The 13,147-nt window shown below is 35.6% G+C and overlaps 2 long non-coding RNA genes across 6 annotated transcripts in view; one reads left to right on the top strand and one right to left on the bottom strand.

The window, feature by feature from the left end:
* Positions 1–5,361, bottom strand: part of LOC105478094 (uncharacterized) — a 35,141-nt gene extending 29,780 nt beyond the window's left edge. The window contains exon 1 of one of the 2 annotated variants that reach the window (XR_011618409.1): positions 5,056–5,361. This is a non-coding gene — a long non-coding RNA (uncharacterized lncRNA). The remainder of the gene's footprint in view (positions 1–5,055) is intronic. The other variant, XR_003017234.2, reaches the window with a different exon arrangement.
* LOC105478095 (uncharacterized) overlaps positions 1–13,147 on the top strand; it is a 512,132-nt gene that overhangs the window by 336,807 nt on the left and 162,178 nt on the right. The window lies entirely within an intron of this gene.

The following is a 13,147-nucleotide window of genomic DNA, read 5'->3' as shown; positions in this document are numbered from 1 at the left end:
GGTGCCATATATCTTTATAAGTGTGTGTGTATGTGTGTGTGTGTGTGTGTAATAATGAACCCTCTATTGGCATATATATTTTATTTCCTTTATAGAACAATATGTTTTATGAGTTCAATATTCATGTCTGATTTATCTCAATTCCCAGCAATATACTGTCTTTTAACACAGTATCTTTTACCAAGTAGGATTGGTTAAGAAACATAAAAATTAGAAAAGTAGGCATTCAGTAAATACCTAGTAATATAAATATTTTAGATCTAAGTACTTAAATACTTAGATGAATGGAGAATTAATCACTTAAGGCTTTCACTTGACATTACGTTCTGAAGTGGAAGGTGATGTCACACTACTTGTAGAGACGATGATTGAATTATTCATTAAATGTCATCCTTATGGAGAACAAGAACATGTTTGTCAGCCTTCATTCAACTCAACAGTGAAGAGGTTAAAGGCATTCTGAACACACCCACAACAAACCTTAATATTTTCAAATTATTCATGAAGATTTTACCCCAAAACATGGAGACAGGAGAGAGGATTTTTCAGGTAGGTAACAGTGGTCGGCAGAGATGAATCCTGTGAGGAAATACACAAAATAACTGGGAAATGTTCTTTAAATTCAGTGAAGTGAAAGATACAGATGACTTTGGGAAGACCTATATTGGCCCAGGCATAGAACTTGAAATCAGGTTGGGATGGGAGGTGGAAGGGAGTGCAGGAGGGCCCTGGACCGTATATACATTTTTTAGTAATGTAGGGGTGAAGAATGAGAGTACGTGTTAGTTGGAAAAAGATGAAGCTTTTTGTGGGGCTTTACTGATGCTTTGGCTTTAATTGGAACCACCACAGTGAGTTTAATTGTTCCTTTGCAGTGAGGGGATGAGGAGGGGAGAGATTCTGGCTTATGTACCACATTGTGATACTGGGGATAATAGGATAGGTTGTCGGAAATATGTCAGAGGAAAGATGTTGAGGTTCACCCTGGGAAATCCATAATGTTACATAATCTTATGATGTTTTCACAAATGTGAAGAAACATTTTGAAAAGCTTTGTGTAAATGTTCTTTGTTTATTTTATGTATGCATGTATTTATTTATTTATGCTCACAATGGCCAGGCCACAAGATACAGCTGACATTTTGGTGAATTAATCAATGTGTATGCCTCTCCAAAGACACCAGAATTTAAAGCATGGCCTCAATATGTTTGCTCAATATGCAAAAGCAAGTTTAAGATAATAGGAGAGAAGCAGATCCACCTTGGAAATCTCATGAAATCTCTCTATAAATGAAAGGGATGGTCTCAAAATATCAAAATATCATTATCATGAAGATATTGAGTGGATGAGCAGTTAAGCCAGCTGAAAAGGACATGTCAGCAGAAGCTGCACAGTAAATTGCATATTTGCTGTATCATCACCTGAAACCGAATTATAGAGCATTGCAGTGTTTGCCTCAAGAAAAAATGGAGTTGAAATTTTAAAGAAGGAAATCATAATTGATAAAAAAAACATTATATTGCCACAGCTTATCACTGTTTTATTTTTGTGAAAAATCTTTAGAGTCTTACTTTTGCCTACAAATAAATACCAAATATTGAATTCAAATAACTTTAAGATTTATGAAGCTGCTTAATTTCATGCAGTTGTTCCACTCCCTTGGATAATGTCAAAGCACTATTTTCATCAGAAACATGAGTCTAGCACTTGGATAAAAAACAGCTAAACAATGTTATAAAGGTGTGAATTTAGAAAGTCCCCATCTGACATTCTTTCGTATTTTTTATCATTTTCACTTTCTATCGAAAATAACACAAAAACATTCTTGAATGATGAATTGTACACATTTATATTATCTGGAAAATATATTTTCACAAAAATCCTAACGTCAATGTAATATTGTTGATAACAAAAATAATTAAAATATATTTATGATGAAAAAATGGGCATGATGCAATAATAGTTATTAATTAGTGGTCATATTCTGGTAGCTATGGTTTTATAAAAACATTTATGTAAGTTTCATTTTAATTTAAATTATTTTTTTTTTTTTAGATAGGGTGTCACTCTGTCACCCAGGCTGGAGTGCAGTAGCACAGTCATGGCTCACGGCAACTAGGAACTCCTGGGCTCAATCGATCCTCCACGCCTCAGCCTCCCTAGTACCTAGGACTACAGGCACAAAACACTGCACCCAGATGCACTTTTGAAAATATTAAAATTTTGAAACATTCCAAAGTAATGCGTAGTATTTATCTTTTCAGGTTATTGTAGTTAACTGGATGTGACACAGGGCAAAGGAACTGTCATATCTACTTGAATTCTGATAATTAAAACTCCAAACTTAAATCAGTAAATGTCCCTTTATAAGTCATCCTAGTTAAGTATAAATTCAAACCACTCTATAAAAAGCATAAAGGAAAATATTAAAATTTCACCTTTTTAAAAATTTTTGTGCCAACATATAATTTTATTTTTTAATCCCTCCAATCCACCTGTCAATGAGGATTGTCCTAATAGAATGGGTAAAGAGTTGAATGCCCATACCTTTTGAATGTTTATAAGCCATTCATATGGTATACGTTTTTCAATTAAAAATAATGACAAATTCAAACATTTTTATAACACACGTTTCATTGAAATATTATCGAATTATGCTTCTTTCTGTGAATTGCAGAATAAAATTGAGTGGCTTGAATTTTAAGAAAATACTAATGAATACATGAGAAGTAATGCAAGACAGAGTAAAATTTAAAGTGTTTCAAACTGAACATAGCTACTAATATGTATAATCTGTCTACTAGGTATCTATCTGTCTTTCTAGATAGGTAGATGGATGGATAGACAGAACACTTTACAATTGGAATATTCAGTGGTAGAAAGAGAATTGGAAAAATATACCTGGTCTCACGAGGGGTGATGTAATACTTCCATGCAAAAGAAAACAAGCTTGATCTATAGCCAGAAGTACAGGGTTAAAGACTCATCCAGAAGGTGCTGGAAGAGATAAGGTTTTCCTAAGGGTCCACGTGATAGCAGATAATAAACCTGATTTCCTAAGGGTCCATGTGATAGCAGGTAATAAACCTGAGGCTGAAGGAGAGGTGAAGAAGCTTAACCTGTGAGCTCCATGCTTTGGCAAACACATAGAGAGAAGAAGGAAGCTGGCCAAGGGGGCATTATTCCCTGACTACAGGAGAAACAGGCACTTCCACATTAAGCCTGTGAATCCTAATGATTATGGTCAAAACTGAGTGCACAGTCAGAGATTATTGGGCACCTGTGAAGGAAAGCCACTATCGTGGGCATCCAGAGATACAGCAAAGAGCACATTGTGTGTGGAATTTTGGAATCTTCAGATGGCGACTATAGAATGGATGAGTATAAAATGCTTAAATAAGTAAGAGTCAGTTCACAAAAATACGCATGCAACTGCTGGCTATTAGAAATGAAGACAGGTGTCTGGAAATTGTTAAAAAGCTCCTAGCAATATAAAGGATGATTACTAAAAGTTTTTTAAGAAGCAATAGCTCGGTCATAGGTTGAAAGCAGACTTGCAACAGCTAAAGAGAAAAGATGTACACTGAAGAAGATATCTAGGAAAATTCCTTCAGAATATATCTCTAAGAGAAGAGGAAATGGAAAATATAAAACACAATTAGAGATTCTGAGAATTAAATGAGAAAGTCTAGCATATATAGACTTAGAGGCCCCAGAAGGAAGAAGTAGAGGGGAAATAATAGTTAAAAATATAAAGCTATAAATTTTCCAGAACTTACTCTACAGATGCAATTTGTGAAGAAATTAGTAACAGAAAGATACATTCAGAAACACACTTATATTTGGAAATTAAATACATCTATACACATGCATAGACACACACACACATACACACACACACACACACACGTGCACACACACACCCTTAAGTTAAACACCAAAAATTGTATCTAGAAGGCATCACTAAATATTCTACAATGGTTAAGTTAATAAGAATATTATTTTTAAAATACATCATGCTAATACAATTTTCATCTTTGCTGATACAAAGAAAATCCTAAAAAAATATAGCCGACTGAAACTAAGGGAAAGGGAAAATCAGAAGCTCTGAATATTGTTGTATCTGTTAAATGAATTGAATTTTAAAATTAGGGGGTAAACCCCTCAGTTTAAAAATCCGGGTCCAGTCTTCAGAATTCTGTCTTAACGCTTAAGAAAATGATAATAGCAACAATACACACATTCCTTAAAAAAATAAAGAAAGAGTAATAACTTCCTAACTTGCTTTATGAGACTAATTAAAACTTGATACCAAAACTTAGCAACAATTTCGCAGGAAAAAATAAATTATAGACCAATACCTTTTGTGAATTTAGATGTAAACATCCTAATAAAACAATAAAAAAATGAATTCAGTGATAAATATAAAAGGACATATCATGACCAACTGGGCTTTATTTCAGGGATGTAAGCTTGGTATAGCACTTGAAAATCAATCAGGCCAGGCACAGTGGCTCATGCCTGTAATCCCAACACTTTGGGAGGCCGAGGCAGGTGGATCACCTGAGGTTAGGAGTTCAAGACCAGCCTGGCCAACATGGTGAAACCCCGTCTCTACTAAAAATACAAAAACATTAGCTGGGCATGGTGGCAGGTGCCTGTAATCCCAGCTACTCGGGAGGCCGAGGCAGGAGAATCACTTGAACCTGGGAAGCAGATGTTGCAGTGAGCCGAGATCGTGCCACTGCACTCCAGCCTGGGCAACAAGAGCGAAAGAAAGAAAGAGCAAGAGAGCAAGAGAGAGGGAGGAAGGAAGGAAAGAAGGAAGGAAGGAAGGAAGGAAGGAAGGAAGGAAGGAGGGAGGGAGGGAGGGAGGGAGGGAGGGAGGGAGGGAGGGAGGGAAGGAAGGAAGGAAGGAAGGAAGGAAGGAAGGAAGGAAGGAAGGAAGGAAGGAAGGAAGATGAATTTTAGTTCTTCGGTGTTAGGAGGATTCTAACTGCTTAGAGGAATTAGAAGTAGGCTTCCAGTCCTGCCCATGGAGAGCATGTGAATACCTGTAGACGAACGCTGCATAAAACATTCCTGACTTGGGTCCGGTTATACATCAATAGCAGCCTCCCACCTTCAACAGGATGCGGAAGTGGCAGAGGTACCAGTTCTTAATTCTCAAACATAAAAACCTTTGGATTGTTTTCTCAGTCTGGGTATCCAGATACCTCAGTCTCAAAACATTGCAGCCTGTCTAGGAAGGGAAGACATTCCTAATTCTGGTAGGTCCTCAAACCTCCTCATTCCTAAACTATTTCAGGTGAGTAACAATTAGAAACAGCAGGAATCTCACAGTCTTCTCTTTGAATGTCGTAAATACCAATCCCTAGTCAGCCCCATATCTACAGACAAGGTATCTGAAATGCAATCTACCTCACATGACAACTATTGAAAAAAGAAGGTGAGAACTTACACATGCAAATGAGTGTTTTCCTTCAAACTGGTCCCTGTGAGTGGCGACACAGGTATTTCAAAAATGTTATCACAGCCCCAACAAGTGTCGAAACCTTTTTTGTTTGTTTGTTTGTTTTAAGTGATATCAGAACTAGTTTATGAGTCACATCAAGGAAAAGATGACTGATAGTCATTGGAAAAATATGTCCCAGGCACCACCGAAATACTTTCACATAGAATATACCAGACAAGGTAAATATTATTTTTGTTTTCTATGAATGAAGAAAATGGGTCCTGAGACTTTAAATAAATTGTCCAAAAATTCAAATAGAAATATTTCAGTTATTCCTTTCCTGTTAGCAAAGTCAACAGGTAAAATCATTTTCTTCAATACCAAATTGTCTCACTTACATGTGGAATCTAAAAACATCAAACTCATAGAAGCCAAAAGTAAAAAGGTGGTTGCCAGGGGCTGGAGGGAGGGAGGTAAGATCAGTGAGATGTTGGCCAAAGGATACAAAATTCAGTTCGACATAAGGAATAAGTTCAAGAGACCTGTTGTACAATATGTGGTGGCTGTAATTAATACAATGTACCATATACTTAAAATTGCTGAAAGTGGATTTTAAGCATTTTCACCACAAACACATGATAAGTATGTTAGGTAATGTACATGTGAATTGACTTCATCTAGCCATTTCACAATGGATACGTATTTGCAAACATCATGTCATACACCACAAATTCATACAATTTCATTTGTCAATAAATTTTTTAATTTTTTTTAATGACCTGATTGATGCCAAATTAGCTATGGCTCTTTTGTAAATTTAAAATTGCCTTAAAGGACAAAGATTTTCATGGCTGTAAGAGTCAAAAAGACTATGCCTCATATACTTCAATCGTTATATTTTGCATAACCAGATATAACTCATTTAATAATTATACTGAGAGCAGAAAATGGAGTGAGGGTATAATCAGGGAAATCTGTCTAGGGATTATGAATTTTGAGGATGAGCAGAATTTATACAGAAGGAGAATGATGGGAACATTATAGTCCAGATTCTACATGAACAATTTACTGATCATTCTTAGTTTGGAGTAATTATTTATGTCTGGACTATATAGAGTGTCACATGTGGATGTAGGAAATGACAACTAAAAGATATCTAGGGTCCATATGTTATTCAGAGCCTGGGACTTATTCACAGGCAACGGGAACCATTGAAGGATACAGGAAAGAGAGCAAAATGTGCAGTTTGATATTTCAGAAAGATGGTTCTATAGGCAAAACATGTCAACAGGATGCAAATGAGAGAGAAAGTGTTGTATTTAAGAAGTGTGTTTAGGAAGCTGTTACATTAATGCAAGTAGAAGACAATGGAAGTGCAAACTAGGGCTGTGCCTAGTAGGATGAAAATGGAGAGCAACGTAGATTTAAGCTATAATAGAATTATCTGGGGAATGGGTGTGAGAGAACAGAAATGGTGGAGGATGACATTAACCTTTCATACAAAGTGAAAGAGAAGGTTAAAAAGGTGAGGTTGTAAAAGGTACATATGAAACAATGGAAGTTAGATGTTATAACCTCTAGTGACTGTAACAAAAGAAAATAGACAAAATGTATTGGTTTTGTATCTTTGAACTTTTAATGAAAGCCTAGTCACTTAGACAACCACCATGTGTTTTCTTATAATTATTTGGATCAACAGTTAGGGCTGTGCTCACCTGCAGTGGTTCTGTGGATGACCCCACATACTGCTGTTAGGCTGCTAGGCTCACGCATGTTTGAGCCTCTGCTGAGATAACTGGGACAGGAGCCATAAGGTATGGCTGGGGACTTGCTCCATGTGGTCTCTCAAACCCCAGGAAGCTGGTGTCTGTTCACATAGTGGCAGATGAGTTCCTGGTGTGAAAGGAAGTTGCAAGGGCTGGAAAATGGGCTCCACCTATGGTAAAGGAGCTGCAAATCTGTGTGTCCATTTTGCAATCTGTAACAGTTCTAAATCTACTAACTGAGAATATTTCGAGGTTATTGCAAAAAAATGACACTGATGGAGATATCCATCACTGGTGTTTGCTTTACCCACCTGATTCTATTCCATTCTGTGGGAAAAACAAAACAAAACCAAAAACAAGGTTAAAATAATCTCCTTTATTTGGGTCATACTGAGACTAAACTTTATCGGGTTTCTCTAACCTTACATAACACAATCATAAAACTAAAGCTATTCTAAGCATATAAAAAAAGAAAATCCAAATACAAATTTTGTACAGATGTACAACATTTTCAACTAAGATAAAGTAAGTTATATGCTCTGGTATAGTTCATCAGTTTGGAAGAATGTCATATTTTGAGCCTTTAAATCCAAACCAATGGAATAATTTAAAGGAAGCCAACTGAAAACCTTGACAAAAACAAGAAACTAACAGCCATTTGTCTTTGATGCTTTCAAATCCCTTAAGATTACTTGTGTTGTTTCAGATTTATTTTGAATCACGAATATCACTTTAAACAAAGCTTAGCACTCACTTTTCAGAAATATTATTCCCTCAAATAGCTTAATATATGGAAATATTTTGTGGGATTCAAACTTTATGCAGTGATAGCACTTGTGTTACAATTTTTATTACAAATTTCACATGCATGTAAAATCCAAATATCACATGCATGTAAAATGACAAGTGATTAAAAAATTTTTTGTTTCCTCCATAATCAGCAACTTGAAAAAAACAATGTGGAAGGTGAAAAATATATATATTTATTTTTATCAGTGACTAAAAATTACTTTTCAAAAATTTAAAAGGGAGAACCAAACTACAAAACCCCTTTGTTCTCTTATTATCCCTAGATAGAAGGGTTTGGGAAAAAGTACTGCCCTTAAATCATTTATTATTTACTTCTTTCTTGCCATTGTGGAAGATGAAGTAGATAATCTTCAGTCATGAATGTATTTATTTTCATAATTATTGGGCATACAGAGTAACTGAATATGTTCATATATTCTAAAAACATTAGCAACAATGTGTCAGGCAGAATTCTAGGATCACCTCCAAGATTCCTGCCCTCTGTTGCACACAAATCTCCTCTCCTAGTTATTCAATCTGGGTGCTGTCGTGAAGGGACGTTGCAGACATAATTGATGTCCCAAATTAGTTGATGTTATGACAGGGAAATAGTGTAGGTGGGTCTGACCCAAACAGATGTGCCCTAAACAAGAATGTAAGTCTTCCTGGTGAGAAACATTGTGAGTGTGAGAGGCCCAATGGAGACAGCCACATGGGAAGAACCTGAGAGTAGCCCTTGGAGGCTGAGAGTGGCCCCAAGGTGATGAGTTTCAAGACAACATAAACGTAGTTCCTAAATAGATAACAGAGACTGGGAAGACAGAGAAGAAGTGGGAGGATGAAGATAAGTGGGATAACGGGTACAAACATACAGTAAGATAGAAGGAATCAACTCAATGTTTGATAGCAGAGTAGGATGACTAGACAAAAATGTATTGTGCTCAGGTGATGGTGACTATAGATACTGTGACTTGACTACTATGTAGTGTATAGATGTAACAAAATTTCTCATGTTCCCCATAAACATGCACAAATAAAAAAAATTAAGGCAAAATAAAATAAAACATGGTTCCTACAATTATGAGAAAAAAATACTATGTCAACAAATTGAGAGAGCTTGGGATTACAGCCTTCTCCACTTTAGACATCTGATGGGGACATAGCCCTGGCCAGCATTTTTATTTCAACCCAATGAAATGCTAGACAGAAGACCTACTCATTCCATGCCCTGATTTTTGACCTACAGAAAAACTATGAGTTAATGCATGGGTGTTTTAAGCTGCTAAGTTTGTGGTGATTTGAGGGCTGATAAGAGGGTTACATAAAATCATAGCTGTATACATCTAAAATTAATCAACTGACTGGGTATCACTGACTAAGAACTACCTTAAACTACTAAGTCTCTAGTGCTTTCTTAGAATTTCTCCAGGGTGAAGATATGTCATGGACAGGAAGATTAGTTTCAGAAGAGCAATCTGTGAAATACAGTAATAATTCTTTTTCTGGATTTTCAGGGCTCAATATGTATATCCTTAGAAATTCTCCTAACTTAAGTCTGCTTCCAAAAGTTAGGCAGAAAGAAAGCTGTGGTGATGAACAGTGTAGTACTTTTCTAGCTATGGGTTTTGGTGTTGGAACCTGAAACCTAGGAGACATGTGTACTTTTCATTCTTGATGATGGTTGACTGCACGGTTTCCTCATGTGTTCTAGGATTGCTTCAGGACCATGTTACTATCAAGTACACTTATAAAACATTTTGGCATAACATTCAGGATCATTTCCCAATGTCAGGTATACAACAGAACTACCTTGAGGTCAGAGAAACTCTCCTAAAACAACACTTGTGGACTCCTCAGCCAGGGTTGCATTATGTTCTGGCTTCTGAAGAGGAAGGTACAATTTGCCATATACGTGCCCTGTCCAGGAAAAAGCAGCAGTTTTGCCCGGGCTGGTCCTGAGAATTTTTTTTTTGTTTTTTTTTTTTTGTTTTTTTAGAACTGGGGATTAGAATCTTTCCCATTGGGTTTTGTTCTTTACATTTTTAGTTTTTCCTACATTCATTCAACTAGAAACCCTTTCAGACTGAAATTTAGTTGGAGATCTCAAACTTCCTCTGAGTGCCCAAGAAATCATGTAGGTACAATAATTTACAGTTTCTTGTAACAAAAATCTGCCCTGAGTACTGAGTGTGCCTTCTCTGAACAGGGCTTTAGTCCAGTGCTGCAAAGGATTCAACCTACATTTTACAAAAGACACTTCAGGTACTTTCCAAAATGATGATTTCTTTAATCTTCAAAATCACTGAGGGCTGGTTTGGACTGGGTTACACAGATCCTAAGTGGTAGAGTTGGGATTTACTTCCTGTTTTGTCAGCACCAAAGTTGGAGTTGTTTCATCCATTGTTTAAGGGAATTTGGCTAACTCTGTATACCAGGGGAAAACTGATGATTAAGTGGAGGTTCAGGAACGTAGTGGTGAGGAGAGGAGTTTGTTGAGGATGGGTGTGGTGTTACACAATGGGCTAATCAGTAAGCTCCATTTTCTCTGGTTCGTTAGGATTCTTTCTATAAACTTTCTGTTTTCCCCATCTTCCATTCAGTGTACTAAGAGGTAATCCATTGCTCCTACTCCTGTCAGTTCTACTCAGCAGGACACAGTATCAAATCCAAGATATAGAAATTGGTCTCTGCCTACATTGGAAACACTGTCTTATCCCATTCAGTGTCACAAAAAGTTCCCCCCAAAAACATCATTGACTGCATTTGAGAAGTCATATTTCGTAGGATAAAACAACTTGTGACCTCCCAAAATAATGAGAAGAAAAATAATAGGAAATTGGAGGAAAAAATGTAAGATCTTTTGCAGATAATTAGGACCATTTATTATATTTTCCTAATTTTCTTCTCCCTGGGAAAATTACATTTTATTTTAAAGTTAGTTTTTAAAAATTTTCATTGGTTCACATTTGTAATGTGAAGGAGCTGGAAAAGGTCACTCTCAATTTTCAGTTTACCTAATTTATTGAATTGAAGATTTATAAATAGTAACTGAATATGAAAGTACTATAATGTTTTTTTTCCTCCTAAAATGTCTTCTCTGGAAATTTTTACTTTCATATTATTTTTCCTAATTTTGTTGTCTTCTTAAAAAAGTTTTAATACCAGTAAATATCATTGAAATCATTAACATGATTCCAAAAATTGTAAAATTGAAAGTCGCACTTGCGTTGACAGGAAGAGTGGGTAGGTAATGAGTAACAAAAAGAAAAAAAAGGTTTCTATTTACATCAAAGAACACCATATGGGATGACTTCTTCAATCTAATTTTATATGTTTTCTTCATTAAATGCTAAATTGTGCTTTCCAGACACAATTATTTTATGTTCCATTTTAAGTTATACATACTTAATTTCAGGGAGTTTTAAGATTAAACCAAAGCCATAATGTGCTGATTTTCATACATTTGAGAAAATGTCCATAAAATGTACTTTACAGCTATTTCAGGAAGGTCATGGAAGGCCATGAATATTCCAAAATAAATTTAATTTTTGGATCAATAGGTGTGAGAACCAGTCTTCACATTTAAAAATTATCCCACTGATGGATTGCACTTTCCAAAACTTGTAAGGGAATGTATTTTTGACCCTACTGATGAGAAAATATAAGCTTCCTCTAATCTCCTGTGCTAAGGAAAGTAAAATTGACCCTGTGATCCCTGGATTTGAAAAACAACATACCAGTGTTTTAAGTAAAAATTAATTACATCATTGTGAATATCAAGTGCCCTGATTTCAACAAAAATCAAAATTTTATTGTGGGAAACTTTGCCTGGCATAATAATTGACTGTAAGGTTCATAGCCAAACTTTACTCTAGAAATACCAGGTACTGCAATATAATCATCAGCTTAAGTTTTGCATCATAATCTACTTTACCTTTATATATTATTGCAGTTCGAATGTACACTCTATGAAAAAGGAATCCCATTAATTTAACATGCTTGCATTCACTTTCCAAAAAAAGGGGAAAAAGTACACTTGGTAATAATCTGGTGACTTGAGTGGGAAATATAAATTGATGTGTAGTATGCAAGTCTATGTGTGTGTGTGTTGTGTTGTGTTGTGTATGTGGGTATGTGTGTATGTATTTGACACTAAGGTTACAAGTTTGGTAAGGGCCCTCAAAACTCTTCTAAAACAACCAAGTAATAGCATTCCTTGATTTCATAGTTCATAGTGCATAGACTGCCTTAAAAATATAGCATATATATATATAGAAAGAGAGAGAGAGAGAGAGAGTGAACACATGTATATATATAGCACAATAGAGAATTATTTCCATTTTACAAATAAAGACAAAAGGAGAGCTTCATGTCCCATGGCAATGAAATAATTTATTAAGTAGACAAATCTTAGCCTGTGATTGAGACTTAAGGGCCATTTAGGGGAAACCACCATCATTTTGTGAATTACTCAAAGCCTCTGTACATATATATTTTGCTTATTTCGTGTAAGAAATGTATTGATTTTGAAAATGCTTTGAATTCAATATATGCAAGTCTCTTTCTTTGACAAATTCCTCTTTGGCATTTAGCTGCAGAATCAGCCAACAAATGTAAATATGACGGAAACAATCACTCCAGTATTTCACTCATTGATAATCCTGTGCAGATCATAATTTTTCTTTCCCACAAGTGGGAGGCAAACGTTTGAAGTGTTACGATCTTTAAGAAGTACAAAAATAATTAACTTTAGTTTTTAAAAGTGAGTTGCCTCTGTTAAACATATCAGGAAATAAAGGCAGAGTGGATACTTGGTTGTCACTTATTAGTAAATATACACTATAAGGAGAGCAAGTTTGCATCATATAACCCCAGCTGACCTCAATATGACTTTGATTGCCTATCAGGTACAGTTGAGGTGCATACTCTGCTCCTGAAATTAGTTGTTACTAAGTACTTGAATGTGAAATTTTGTATAAGATAGTTTTTGATACAGATGGACGATATAATTTCTTCACTCCTCAATAGTCAGTGACTTTGCCCTGCCTATTCAAAAGAAAAAACTTTGAATAGACAGGGCAGAGAGGACTTTTAGGGCAGCAAAACTATTTTCTGTGCCCTATTACATGATAATCA

Source organism: Macaca nemestrina, chromosome X, assembly GCF_043159975.1.
Source record: "Macaca nemestrina isolate mMacNem1 chromosome X, mMacNem.hap1, whole genome shotgun sequence".
In the NCBI taxonomy this organism is placed as follows: domain Eukaryota; kingdom Metazoa; phylum Chordata; class Mammalia; order Primates; family Cercopithecidae; genus Macaca; species Macaca nemestrina.
The sequence above is the reverse complement of the archived record's forward strand: the minus strand, read 5'-3'. Positions and strand labels throughout refer to the sequence as shown.